Raw genomic sequence first — 13315 nt, 5'->3', positions numbered from 1 at the left:
CTTGGCACATTGGCAGTAGATTATGTCTTTATGTGACAAACATAGAAACAAAAACACATAGCTTCACCATGGATGCAACCATAAGCAGACACACATGGACGCAGACACACACACGCACACACGCACACTGAATATAGTCCTCCCTCAGAGTTGGCAGGAGCGTGCCACGACTAGAACAACCATTCATCTGTTACCTGACGACAGAAGCCACATGGTCTTAATTGTTGGCAGTGGAGAGTGAAGTGTGTGTAACCAACTCACCTCAGGGCATGATGTCACCATCTGTATCCAGTCTTTAACAGTGGGCTCCACAAGTCCCAAATGAATCCCTATTCCCTATACGGTGCACTACTTTTGTGCACTACATAGGAAATAGGGTGCAGACAATGCCTTGTGCAGGAAACATATTCACATAGACCTTCTGAATGCACCGCCACCAGCATCGGCCCAAGCCGATAGATCAGCATTAGATTATTTAGTTTAACCAGGGGTCGTTAAATCTCTAAGAGAAAAGTTGCTTCAATTTAACACTTATCTTCTTATACTGTATGCTAGCCAGAACACCAAGTAATGTGGTCCCTCTGGGCTGGAGGCTGAGTTCTGTCCTGCTACTGATCCCAGCTATTGTACATTTGCCCGGGGTGGAAACCAGTTCAGGAAAAACAACATATAATTAACTAAACTTTCCTGAGCTGTTGGAAAGTGTTAGATGTGGAATCTTAAAATTGTGTCATAATAATATATCTGAAAATGTTCCCAGGTCCAACTGAATATTGTAGGTGTACTATCGTGGTCAGAAGAGGTCATTATCATCTAAGGTTTGCAAAGAAATAAGTCTACTGCTGTCATCTATGATTCTGTCTCTGTCTGTCTGTCTGTCTGTCTGTCTGTCTGTCTGTCTGTCTGTCTGTCTGTCTGTCTGTCTGTCTGTCTGTCTGTCTGTCTGTCTGTCTGTCTGTCTGTCTGTCTGTCTGTCTGTCTGTCTGTCTGTCTGTCTGTCTGTCTGTCTGTCTGTCTGTCTGTCTGTCTGTCTGTCTGTCTGTCTGTCTGTCTGTCTGTCTGTCTGTCTGTCTGTCTGTCTGTCTGTCTGTCTGTCTGTCTGTCTGTGTCTGTCTGTCTGTCTGTCTGTCTGTCTGTCTGTCTGTCTGTCTGTCTGTCTGTCTGTCTGTCTGTCTGTCTGTCTGTCTGTCTGTCTGTCTGTCTGTCTGTCTGTCTGTCTGTCTGTCTGTCTGTCTGTCTGTCTGTCTGTCTGTCAACGTGTGTGTGTACGTGTTTGAGCACACGCCTCTGTCTGTCAGTCACATTGTATTGAAATGAATCCTGATGTTAGGTGAAGTGGCTGCGGAGGCAGATTAAGCATGAACCTCCCTATCATGCCAGGTGTCATGGGAATGATATGTTGCAAAGTATACGGACAGACAGAGAGTTTTGCCTCTGCTGGGTTGAAGTCAGGTCTTCAATCTCTGTTGAAGGAAATAGTTTGCATCCCAAATGTCACTCTATTCCCTATAAAGGGCACTAATGTCACCCTATTCTCTCTCTATATATATTGTACCAGTTGGGCCATGGTCAAAAGTAGTGCACTCTACTGTATATGGAATAAGGTGCCATTTGGGACGTAATCTAGATAGATGTCTGGGCAGGTTTCAGTCCATCCTGGTGTACAGTCTGCTATAGCTAGCTAGGCAGCTGTCTGTCTGTTGTGGTACTGCTGCCAAGAATGTGACTAAAATGCCAGCGTGAGCCGGGAAATCAACCCAGCGGATAAATTCCTGACTAAACACAGGTGTATATTATACCCTTTTTATTTCCTCAAAAACATGGTGGTTACGTCCCAAATGGCACCCTTTTCCCTACACCTATGGGTGCATCGTAGGCCCTGGTCAAAAGTTGTGCACCATATAAGGAATAGGGTGCCATTTGGGATGCAGATCATGGTATTTGTTTTAAACTATATTAATCACTGAATATCTTTTATTCAGCTGTAAGTGCCAATTTGGGAGGTAAAATGAAATGTTGCAAATGAAATCTGAATGCTTTTTAAAGATTGACTGCCCCTAAAAAACAAATAATTCCTTTCAAAACAGCCTAAGTGGCATCAATATCTCCCTCACTAACTTTAAGCATCAGCTGTCAGAGCAGTTTACCGATTGCTGAAGCTGTACACAGCCCATCTATAAATTCCCCATCCAACCAACTACCTACCTCATCCCTTATTTGTTTTTGTTTTTCTGCTCTTTTGCACACCAGTATTTCTACTTGCCCATCCTCATCTGCACATCTATCACTCCAGTGTTAATTGCTAAATTGTAATTATACAAATTTTTCTATTGTGTTATTGACTGTACGTTTGTTTATCCCATGTGCAACTATATTGTAGTTTTTGTCGCACTGCTTTGCTTTATCTTGGCCAGGTCGCAGTTGTAAATGAGAAGTTGTTCTCAACTTGCCTACCTGGTTAAATAAAGGTTAAAACATAAAAACATGTTGAAATTGACTGCAAAGTGTAAATAGGATCATTTTGGTCAGTCTCGTCTAAAACGGAGTTTGGAACCTCAGTGCATCACAACAAGTAAATTAAGGTTGGGTTAGGATTACAATTATGTCAAGAAATCATGCCCCATTTTGTCAAACTCCACGTGCAAATTGCCCCTCTGCCCACTTTGCTTTCTTTCATTGTTTCATCGCCCCCAACACACTCAAAGGATCACGGACGTTTGAGACTGTAAAGCCCTATACGGATTAACCATACAATGCATGGTTCAAGCAGGATGCACAGCCAACTGGTTTGCATGCCCTGTCAAAGGACCCTATCATGCAAAATAGGTGTTTGGAGTTCGTTGGTCCCAAGTGGTGGTGAGTATACCGGTAGCTAGACAATAGACTGCAGGTTATGTATCTGGTATTGTATATTTCTATAATTATTATCACTATCATCGCTAGCATAGCTGTATTTTAGCTAGTTGACATTAACATTGCTAGCTATTTTTGACTAACTTTGCTAGGAACTGTAATGGCAACATTGCCATCTCTCTAAAGTAAATTTGACGACATAATAATAACGACCTACTTTAGCAAAGTCATCGTATTTCCAGGCCTCTCTAAATTAATGTAATTTAGATGAAACAGTCACATTAGCCTCCGAGGTGCAACCCATGTCTAGGGCACAAATAAATATTGTGTGCAGCTATGGTGTGTACTAGCTAACTCATCTCTGACTACAACAGAGTACTAACTAGCAGCAACAAACTCAACCCAACCCAGGGCCTACCAGAAGGAACAAAGGTGGGTATCTTAACATGTCCAGCAATGTGATTGAAATGGTTTTGTGACCTACATAATTTATTTCACTGTTCACTTGGTATTTTCACAGCTTGTCAGGCAATACCTTACAAAAAAAAGTGTGTCATGCGACACAAGTACCCTTGTGACACCACCTCCGTTGTTGCCAGAGTCTCCCTCGACTCCTATGAAAAGGACACGCCATCATGATGCCTCTGATAGTGACCCAAGTTACTGCCCTGAGGACACAGACAGCTTCATCATCAACGACAGGTAATGTGTGTTATGCAAAAATTGTATTCAATAATACCCGGCTTGATAAACTAATTCCCCAGCCAAGCAGATAGTCATTTTGGTTGTGAAGTGCATTATCAAAAAGCTGTCATTTCTTTAAAACAAAATGCAATTTACCACTCAGCTGTCTATCTTTCACGCTGTCACAGGCCCTCCCAGTCAAGACCACCTCATAAGATTGCCTGCAGCAGGTGTTCAAGAGATGCCCAGGTTGCAGCCGAACATGCAGCGTTGAGAAGACCATCAAGTAAGCTCTCATCAGCATCATGCAGACAGGCCCTCCCTGTGAGCATTCCTATGAATGGAACAGTCAGCCACATGTTGGCAAGTATCTGGCCAGCAACAGCTTTCACAGACTCATCATCAAATACAGAAGGTAACCCACTGAAATACTTTGATAATCCAAATGGGAAAGATTATTTATGTAAACTGTCATTATTTGTGGCTTATTTTCTACTTCTTAAGAGGCATATAATGTCCAGGGCATAACCTAGTCTGGTGGAACCAGCCTGATCGCTGTGTTCCCCATTCTATTTGACTTCACATTTTATGGCAAAGACCTCACCTCCAGCCTCACCTCTTGCCTGCACTCCAACGGTCGTTGATAGGGAGAAGAGAATTAGGTAGGTTTAGTCTGACCTGTTCAAACTTCAACATAGTATATGTTTGTGTGTCAGATATCACCTATCCTAACTGCCATTACTGTGTGTATGTGTTCACAGATGCATGAGATGCAGAAAGACCTGGCACTCAACACATCCACAATGAGGTGATTGTTAATAGTACAGCACACATATCCAGTAATAGCAACACCCTTTTCATTCCATGTGTCACTGATGACCTCTGCCTATTTCTACAGATGGACTGGAGATGCTTTGGCCAGATGCCAGCCTCAGTCGTTTGATGGGGAGACCATAATTGGGTAGGTTTATCTGACCTGTTCAAACTTCAACATAGTACCTGTTTGTATGTCATATATTACCTATCCTAACTGCCATTGGTAATAGAACAGTGACTATGTGTGTATTAGGGTTGAATGGGGGTAACCCGGTTACCGAGACTTACCGTCCAAAACCACTCCCTTTTCCCGTTATAGATAACTCAGGGAGACTGGTAATTATAAATTATTTAAATGAAAAGCATGACGTGAAATGGAATGGAACTTAAATTAGATGTGATGTCTATCTATCTTCTCTACGGCCTTCTCTCTGCTCTGCATGATGAATCACCAACTCTCAGGGTGGTGACAGACAGCCCATCTCAGTATGGAGCACAGTTCACAAATACATGTAGACCTATCATCTCATCAATTTTTTTTTTATTGTGACAGGCAAGTGGACCTACATTTGCTACGGCATAGCCAATGCTACATTAATATAAAGACTGAATGCACGACTCATTTACAAATCTGGATTTCAGGGGTTTTAGCTTATCACTAGAATATAATTGCTTTAAATCAGTGCATAAATGAGCACTCTCTCACAGTGTTTCTCTCCATCAATGTTGTTCAAATTGCATACAAAATAGATAATACTGTTTTGATAGGGCTATATATAGATGTCCTAGCCTACCTCTTTCAGATAATAAATTCAATGCAGTTTTAGCCTTATATTTACTTAATGAATGATAAGTTATGCATAATAAGCTTCTAACTTACAGCCTCTGTCTGTTGTGCAATACGCACGCACCTGTGCTCTGAAGGCCACTCTCCTTAAAAAACGCTACTTAGCTCTTGGAGTCCCATGCAGGAAAAGCTAGACTAGAATAGCTTGCTGGACATAATCTTTTGGGCATTTCTTATACCAATAGACTATTTGAAGGGGGATGCAAGCTCTTGTTTGCTAAATGTTGAATCCAGAAGCTAATAGAACTCACAGGTAGTTTGAAAGAAGAGTGAACGTGCGATGGCGGTAGGCTAAAGCAGTTATTTATTCAGACCCATAACAATTCAATCTTTATGAAGAGAAGTGAAAGCCTTCTGCATCTAATTCAAGTCCTATATTATTGAAGCATGACATTAGAATGATGAAGATAAGGACAACACAACTTGTTAGATTTAACTGTTGAAAGAGAGGAAGGAATGAAGAAACACCAGAGGGAGAAAGAGGAGGTAGGCTAATAACATTATGGGAAATATTATGAAATGTATATATATGCGTCAGACTACTAATTCAAATCAAATGTATTTGTCACATACACATGGTTAGCAGATGTTAATGCGAGTGTAGCGAAATGCTTGTGCTTCTAGTTCCGACAATGCAGTAATAACCAACGAGTAATCTAACCTAACAATTATACACACAAGTGTAAAGGGATAAAGAATATGTACATAAAGATATATGAATGAGTGATCGTACAGAACGGCATAGGCAAGATGCAGTAGATGGTATCGAGTACAGTATATACATATGAGATGAGTAATGTAGGGTATGTAAACATTATATTAAGTAGCATTGTTTAAAGTTGCTAGTGATATATTTTACATCAATTTCCATCAATTCCCATTATTAAAGTGGCTGGAGTTGAGTCAGTGTGTTGGCAGCAGCCACTCAATGTTAGTGGTGGCTGTTTAAAAGAGATAGAAGCTGTTTTTCAGTCTCTCGGTCCCTGCTTTGATGCACCTGTACTGACCTCGCCTTCTGGATGATAGCGGGGTGAACAGGCAGTGGTTCGGGTGGTTGTTGTCCTTGATGATCTTTATGGCCTTCCTGTGACATCGGGTGGTGTAGGTGTACTGGAGGGCAGGTAGTTTGCCCCCGGTGATGCGTTGTGCAGACCTCACTACCCTCTGGAGAGCCTTACGGTTGTGGGCGGAGCAGTTGCCGTACCAGGCGGTGATACAGCCCGACAGGATGCTCTCGATTGTGCATCTGTAGAAGTTTGTGAGTGCTTTTTTTTTATGGGTTGTTATGTTTTTCTGTCATGCGTAATGTGCAGTAACCTATATATCATATTTGTTTTGGTTAATGGCCCACAACTCTTTTGGCTTTTTGAGGCTTGGGCTCATTAAATATCTTTAATGTAGTGCTGAATATATGTCAGCAGGCTTGAATCTTCAATCAAAGCTCTAATCTAATCTAGACATCGGTCTATGTAGATGCTTTATCATGTTTTTGAATAACACTTCTGGTTTTGGTGGGAAATGCCGGGTTACCCAGGAGAAAAGTGATTTATTCTCGGGTCGGGAATATTTGTAACATACGGGGAAAATATTCTACCCTAGTGTGTATGTGTTCACAGAAACATGAATGGAGCCAGCACATTAATACTTGCAAGATGAATGATTTTTCAAGCAGAAATTTGCTTCCTGCAACACTAACTCAAAAACGTTCTGGGACACTGTAAAGTCCATGGAGAATAAGAACACCTCCTCCCAGCTGCCCACTGCACTGAAGATAGGAAACACTGTCACCACTGATAAATCCACCATAATTGAGAATTTCAATAAGCATTTTTCTACGGCTGGCCATGCTTTCCACCTGGCTACTCCTACCCCGGTCAACAGCACTGCACCCCCAACAGCAACTCGCCCAAGCCTTCCCCATTTCTCCTTCTCCCAAATCGATTCAGCTGATGTTCTGAAAGAGCTGAAAAATCTGGACCCCTACAAATCAGCCGGGCTAGACAATCTGGACCCTTTCTTTCTAAAATTATCTGCCGAAATTGTTGCCACCCCTATTACTAGCCTGTTCAACCTCTCTTTCATGTCGTCTGAGATTCCCAAAGATTGGAAAGCAGCTGCGGTCATCCCCCTTTTCAAAGGGGGGGGACACTCTTGACCCAAACTGCTACAGACCTATATCTATCCTACCATGCCTTTCTAAGGTCTTCGAAAGCCAAGTCAACAAACAGATTACCGACCATTTCGAATCTCACCATACCTTCTCTGCTATGCAATCTGGTTTCAGAGCTGGTCATGGGTGCACCTCAGCCACACTCAAGGTCCTAAACGACATCTTAACCGCCATCGATAAGAAACATTACTGTGCAGCCGTATTCATTGATCTGGCCAAGGCTTTCGACTCTGTCAATCACCACATCCTCATCGGCAGACTCGACAGCCTTGGTTTCTCAAATGATTGCCTCGCCTGGTTCACCAACTACTTCTCTGATAGAGTTCAGTGTGTCAAATCGGAGGGTCTGCTGTCCGGACCTCTGGCAGTCTCTATGGGGGTGCCACAGGGTTCAATTCTTGGACCGACTCTCTTCTCTGTATACATCAATGAGGTCGCTCTTGCTGCTGGTGAGTCTCTGATCCACCTCTACGCAGACGACACCATTCTGTATACTTCCGGCCCTTCTTTGGACACTGTGTTAACAACCCTCCAGGCAAGCTTCAATGCCATACAACTCTCCTTCCGTGGCCTCCAATTGCTCTTAAATACAAGTAAATCTAAATGCATGCTCTTCAACCGATCGCTACCTGCACCTACCCGCCTGACCAACATCACTACTCTGGACGGCTCTGACTTAGAATACGTGGACAACTACAAATACTTAGGTGTCTGGTTAGACTGTAAACTCTCCTTCCAGACCCATATCAAACATCTTCAATCCAAAGTTAAATCTAGAATTGGCTTCCTATTTCGCAACAAAGCATCCTTCACTCATGCTGCCAAACATACCCTTGTAAAACTGACCATCCTACCAATCCTCGACTTTGGCGATGTCATTTACAAAATAGCCTCCAATACCCTACTCAACAAATTGGATGCAGTCTATCACAGTGCAATCCGTTTTGTCACCAAAGCCCCATATACTACCCACCATTGCGACCTGTACGCTCTCGTTGGCTGGCCCTCGCTTCATACTCGTCGCCAAACCCACTGGCTCCATGTCATCTACAAGACCCTGCTAGGTAAAGTCCCCCCTAATCTCAGCTCGCTGGTCACCATAGCATCTCCCACCTGTAGCACACGCTCCAGCAGGTATATCTCTCTAGTCACCCCCAAAACCAATTCTTTCTTTGGCCGCCTCTCCTTCCAGTTCTCTGCTGCCAATGACTGGAACGAACTTCAAAAATCTCTGAAACTGGAAACACTTATCTCCCTCACTAGCTTTAAGCACCAACTGTCAGAGCATCTTACAGATTACTGCACCTGTACATAGCCCACCTATAATTTAGCCCAAACAACTACCTCTTTCCCAACTGTATTTAATTTATTTATTTATTTTGCTCCTTTGCACCCCATTATTTTTATTTCTACTTTGCACATTCTTCCAATGCAAAACTACCATTCCAGTGTTTTATTGTGCTATATTGTATTTACTTTGCCACCATGGCCTTTTTTGCCTTTACCTCCCTTCTCACCTCATTTGCTCACATTGTATATAGACTTGTTTATACTGTATTATTGACTGTATGTTTGTTTTACTCCATGTGTAACTCTGTGTCGTTGTATCTGTCGAACTGCTTTGCTTTATCTTGGCCAGGTCGCAATTGTAAATGAGAACTTGTTCTCAACTTGCCTACCTGGTTAAATAAAGGTGAAATAAAATAAAATAAATAAAATGATGTGATGAAGTCCAGACTGACACACGGGCTTGGTACTGATGTCTCTGAATGGAGAGAAACAACCGGGCCCTCTGCATAAAATGTTTACTAGACACAACTTTGACTTATGTTGTCATTTTTTTATTGAATTGATTGAATGGTATCAGTCAATATGGGTCGGGAGAAACACTGTGTATTCTGCACCAGAATCAGGGAACTCATGTTGTATACGGGACACCACACAGGAAGGTACAGAGCAAGTATTCAGACCCCTTGACTTTTCCCACATTTTGTTACGTTTCAGCCTTATTCTAATATTGATCAAATAGTTTTTCCCCCTCATCAATCTTAAATAAATCATTCTCTACTATTATTCTGACATTTCACGTTCATAAAATAAGTGGTGATCCTAACTGACCTAAGACAGGGAATATTTACTAGGATTTAATGTGAGGAATTGGGAAAACGGAGTTTAAATATATTTGGGTAAGGTGTATGTAAACTTCCGACTTCAACTGTATATATATAGATTTTTAAAATACATTTTTTTTTGCATAGAGTTAAAGGCGGAAGTTTACATACACCTTAGCCAACTATATTTAAACTCAGTTTTTCACAATTCCTCACATTTAATCTTAGTAAAAATTCCCTGTTTTAGGTCAGTTAGGATCTTTTATTTCTTTCATCAAATTCCTTGTGAATCAGAAGTTGACATACACTCAATTAGTATTTGGTTGCATTGCCTTTAAATTGTTTGACTTGGGTCAAACGTTTCGGGTAGCCTTCCACAAGCTTCCCATAATAAGTTGGGTGAATTTTGTCCCATTCCTCCTGACAGAGCTGGTGTAACTGAGTCAGGTTTGTATGCCTCCTTGCTTGCACACACTTTTTCAGTTCTGCCCACAAATTTATGGGATTGAGGTCAGGGCTTTTTTGATGGCCACTCCAATATCTTGACTCTGTTGTCCTTAAGCAATTTTGCCACAACTTTGGAAGTATGCTTGGGGTCATTGTCCATTTGGAAGACCCATTTGCGACCGAGCTGACTGATCTTGAAATGTTGCTTCAAATATACACATAATTTCCCTTTCCCTTCCTCGTGATGCCATCTATATTTGTGAAGTGCACATTTCTCCAAAAAGTACGATCTTTGTCCCCATGTGCAGTTGCAAACCGTAGTCTGGCTTTTTTATGGCGGGTTTTGGAGCAGTGGCTTCCTCCTTGCTGAGAGGCCTTTCAGATTATGTCGATATAGGACTCGTTTTACTGTGGATATAGATACTTTTGTACCTGTTTCCTCCAGCATCTTCACAAGGTCCTTTGCTGTTGTTCTGAGATTTATTTGCACTTTTCACACCAAAATACGTTCATCTCTAAGAGACAGAACGCATCTCCTTCCTGAGCAGTGTGAAGGCTGCGTGGTCCCATGGTGTTTATACTTGCGTACTATTGTTTGTACAGGTGAACGTGGTACCTTCAGCCATTTGGAAATTGCTCCCAAGGATGAACCAGACTTGTGGAGGTCTACCATTTTTTTCAGTGGTATTGGCTGATTTCTTTTGATTTTCCCATGATGTCAAGCAAAGAGGCACTGAATTTGAAGGTAGGCCTTCAAATACATCCACAGGTACACCTCCAATTGACTCAAATGATGTCAATTAGCCTCAGAAGCTTCTAAAGCCATGACATAATTTTCAGAAATTTTCCAAGCTGTTTGAAGGCACAGTCAACTTAGTGTATGTAGACTTCTGACCCACTAAGTGAAATAATCTGTCTGTAAACAATTGTTGGAAAAATTACTTGTGTCATGCACAAAGTAAATGTCCTAACCGACTTGCCAAAATTATAGTTTGTTAACAAGAATTTTGTGGAGCTGTTGAGAAACGAGTTTTAATGACTCCAATCTAAGTTTATGTAAACTTCCAAATTCAACTGTATATACATTTGCAAAATGTTCTGGGATACTGTGTGTAGATTGATGAGGGGAAAAAGTAACTTAATTTTTAAAAATGACGCTGTAATGTAACAAAATATCGAAAAAGTCATAAGGTCTGAATACTTTCCGAATGCACTGTATGACTACTCTGACAGGGTAGCTCCATTACCGCCAGATAAAATGCCGTAGGCAGAGTATCTGTATCGGCTGGGAATGACAATGAAAGATGAAAGGTGCACGTTGTTATATTAGCAGAACACTGCTTCTATGGTACTATGTAAAGGGTTGTTATATTAGCAGAACACTGCTTCTATGGTATTATGTAAATGGTTGTTTATTCTACATTGACCTGTTACTACGTTTAAAAGTTATCAAAACTCTTAGTTTAGAATATCTACAGAAACTCAGCAATAGCATTCTTCTCATATTGCTCTGGAGGCTACTGACCTAGTCAAAGCTTCCTTTTGCATCTCACCATACATCTCACCATCTGCCTGTAGTTATTGAACTCAACCTGCAAGGAGGTTTGTTTGTTGTGATTGAGCGGGGTCAAACAGCTGCGGGCAATGTTCTGACAGATTTGTGTGTCTTGTTGGTGGCAATGAAACACCCACATCCAACCCCCAAGCCATCTCATGTTTGGCTTCTGTCATGGCCGCCAGCATTTCTTGAGGAGCAAGCCAAAAAATGAGGACAAATCAGCGGGTGCAGTTCCCTTTAATAACCTGTTTTTACTGGGCTCCAGATGAGAATATTCTCATAATGAAAAGTCCCTCTGATTATCCTTGTTGGGAGCTAGAGGCGCATGCGCAAATATGCCACACACACACGCACACTTCAGTAGTATCTGTTGTTACCCTCAAGCACATTAGGGTGTGGCTTTAGTCTAAAGGGAAATACAGTAATGTTAGTGATTTTAGTTATTTTTAGTAATTCCAGTAACAAATGTCATGTTAGTGTTCAATGCTGTGGTCATAAAGAGGGCACTGACTTCTCTATTTATCTCTTGGTAACATACCAGTCCAAATGCACAATATTCCCCAACAAAGAGCACTTACATTTGAATGGTTAAGAAAAATGTGCCTATGTAACTTTAAGGGACTGTTCTTTGAAAACAGAACAATATTAATGGTATGAGGGAGTTTCCTTCCAAACGACTTGATGTCCTGGGCTAGTTGGAGAGCACATGTTGTGCTCCTTTCATTTCCCTGGTCTGTGGTATATAAATCTGTCACAGCATTATTACCTGGAGGCCTGTATAACCTTAATGCTGAAGATAGTATCGCTATCCATCTTTCACTCCCTAACAAATTAGTCCTTGTGTGTTTAAGAGAAAATATGCTAAAAATCATTTAAAACAGTGGCCAGGGAAACAAAACCAAAGCATGGATTGATGTCATACCTTGTCCTTAGACTGCTTACAAGGTAAGACGACCAATATGTAATTTAGGTTAGGCATAGCTTATCTAATATGTTAACAACTAGCTCCTGAATATAGAGCCTTCGGAAAGTATTCAGACCCCTTGACTTTTTCCATGTTTTGTTAGGTTACAGCCTTATCCTAAAATTGTTTTTTTTTCTTCATCAATCTACACACATTACCCCATAATGACAAAGCAAAATTGTTTTTTTTTTAGAAATGTTTGCTAATTTATAAAAAATGTCAAACTGAAATAACATTTACATAAGTATTCAGACACTTTACATAGTACTTTGTTAAAGTGCCGTTTGCAGCGATTACAGCCTCGAGTCGTCTTGGGTGTGACGATACAAGCTTGGCACACCTGTATTTGGGGAGTTTCTCCCATTCCTCTCTGCAGATCCACTCAAGCTTGTCAGGTTGGATGGGGAGCGTCGCTGCACAGCTATTTTCAGGTCTCCAGAGATGTTCGATAGGGTTCAAGTGCAGGCTGTGGCTGGGCCACTCAAGGACATTCAGAGACTTGTTCCGAAGCCACTCTTGAGTTGTCTTGGCTGTGTGCTTATGGTCGTTGTCCTGTTGGAAGGTGAACCTTCGCCACAGTCTGAGGTCCTGAGCACCCTGGAGCAGGTTTTCATCAAGGATCTCTCTGTACTTTGCTCCATTCAACTAGTCTCCCAGTCCCTGCCGCTGAAAAACATTCCCGCAGCATGACGCTGCCACCATCATGTTTCACCGTAGGTATGGTGCCAGGTTTCCTCCAGACGTGACGCTTGGCTGAGGAGTGGCTTCCGTCTGGCCACTACCATAAAGGCCTGATTGGTGGAGTGCTGCAGAGATGGTTGTCCTTCTGGAAGGTTGTCCCATCTCCACAGAGGAACTCTGGAGC

Source organism: Oncorhynchus nerka, linkage group LG20 (genome assembly GCF_034236695.1).
Source record: "Oncorhynchus nerka isolate Pitt River linkage group LG20, Oner_Uvic_2.0, whole genome shotgun sequence".
Lineage (NCBI taxonomy): Eukaryota > Metazoa > Chordata > Actinopteri > Salmoniformes > Salmonidae > Oncorhynchus > Oncorhynchus nerka.
The sequence above is the reverse complement of the archived record's forward strand: the minus strand, read 5'-3'. Positions refer to the sequence as shown.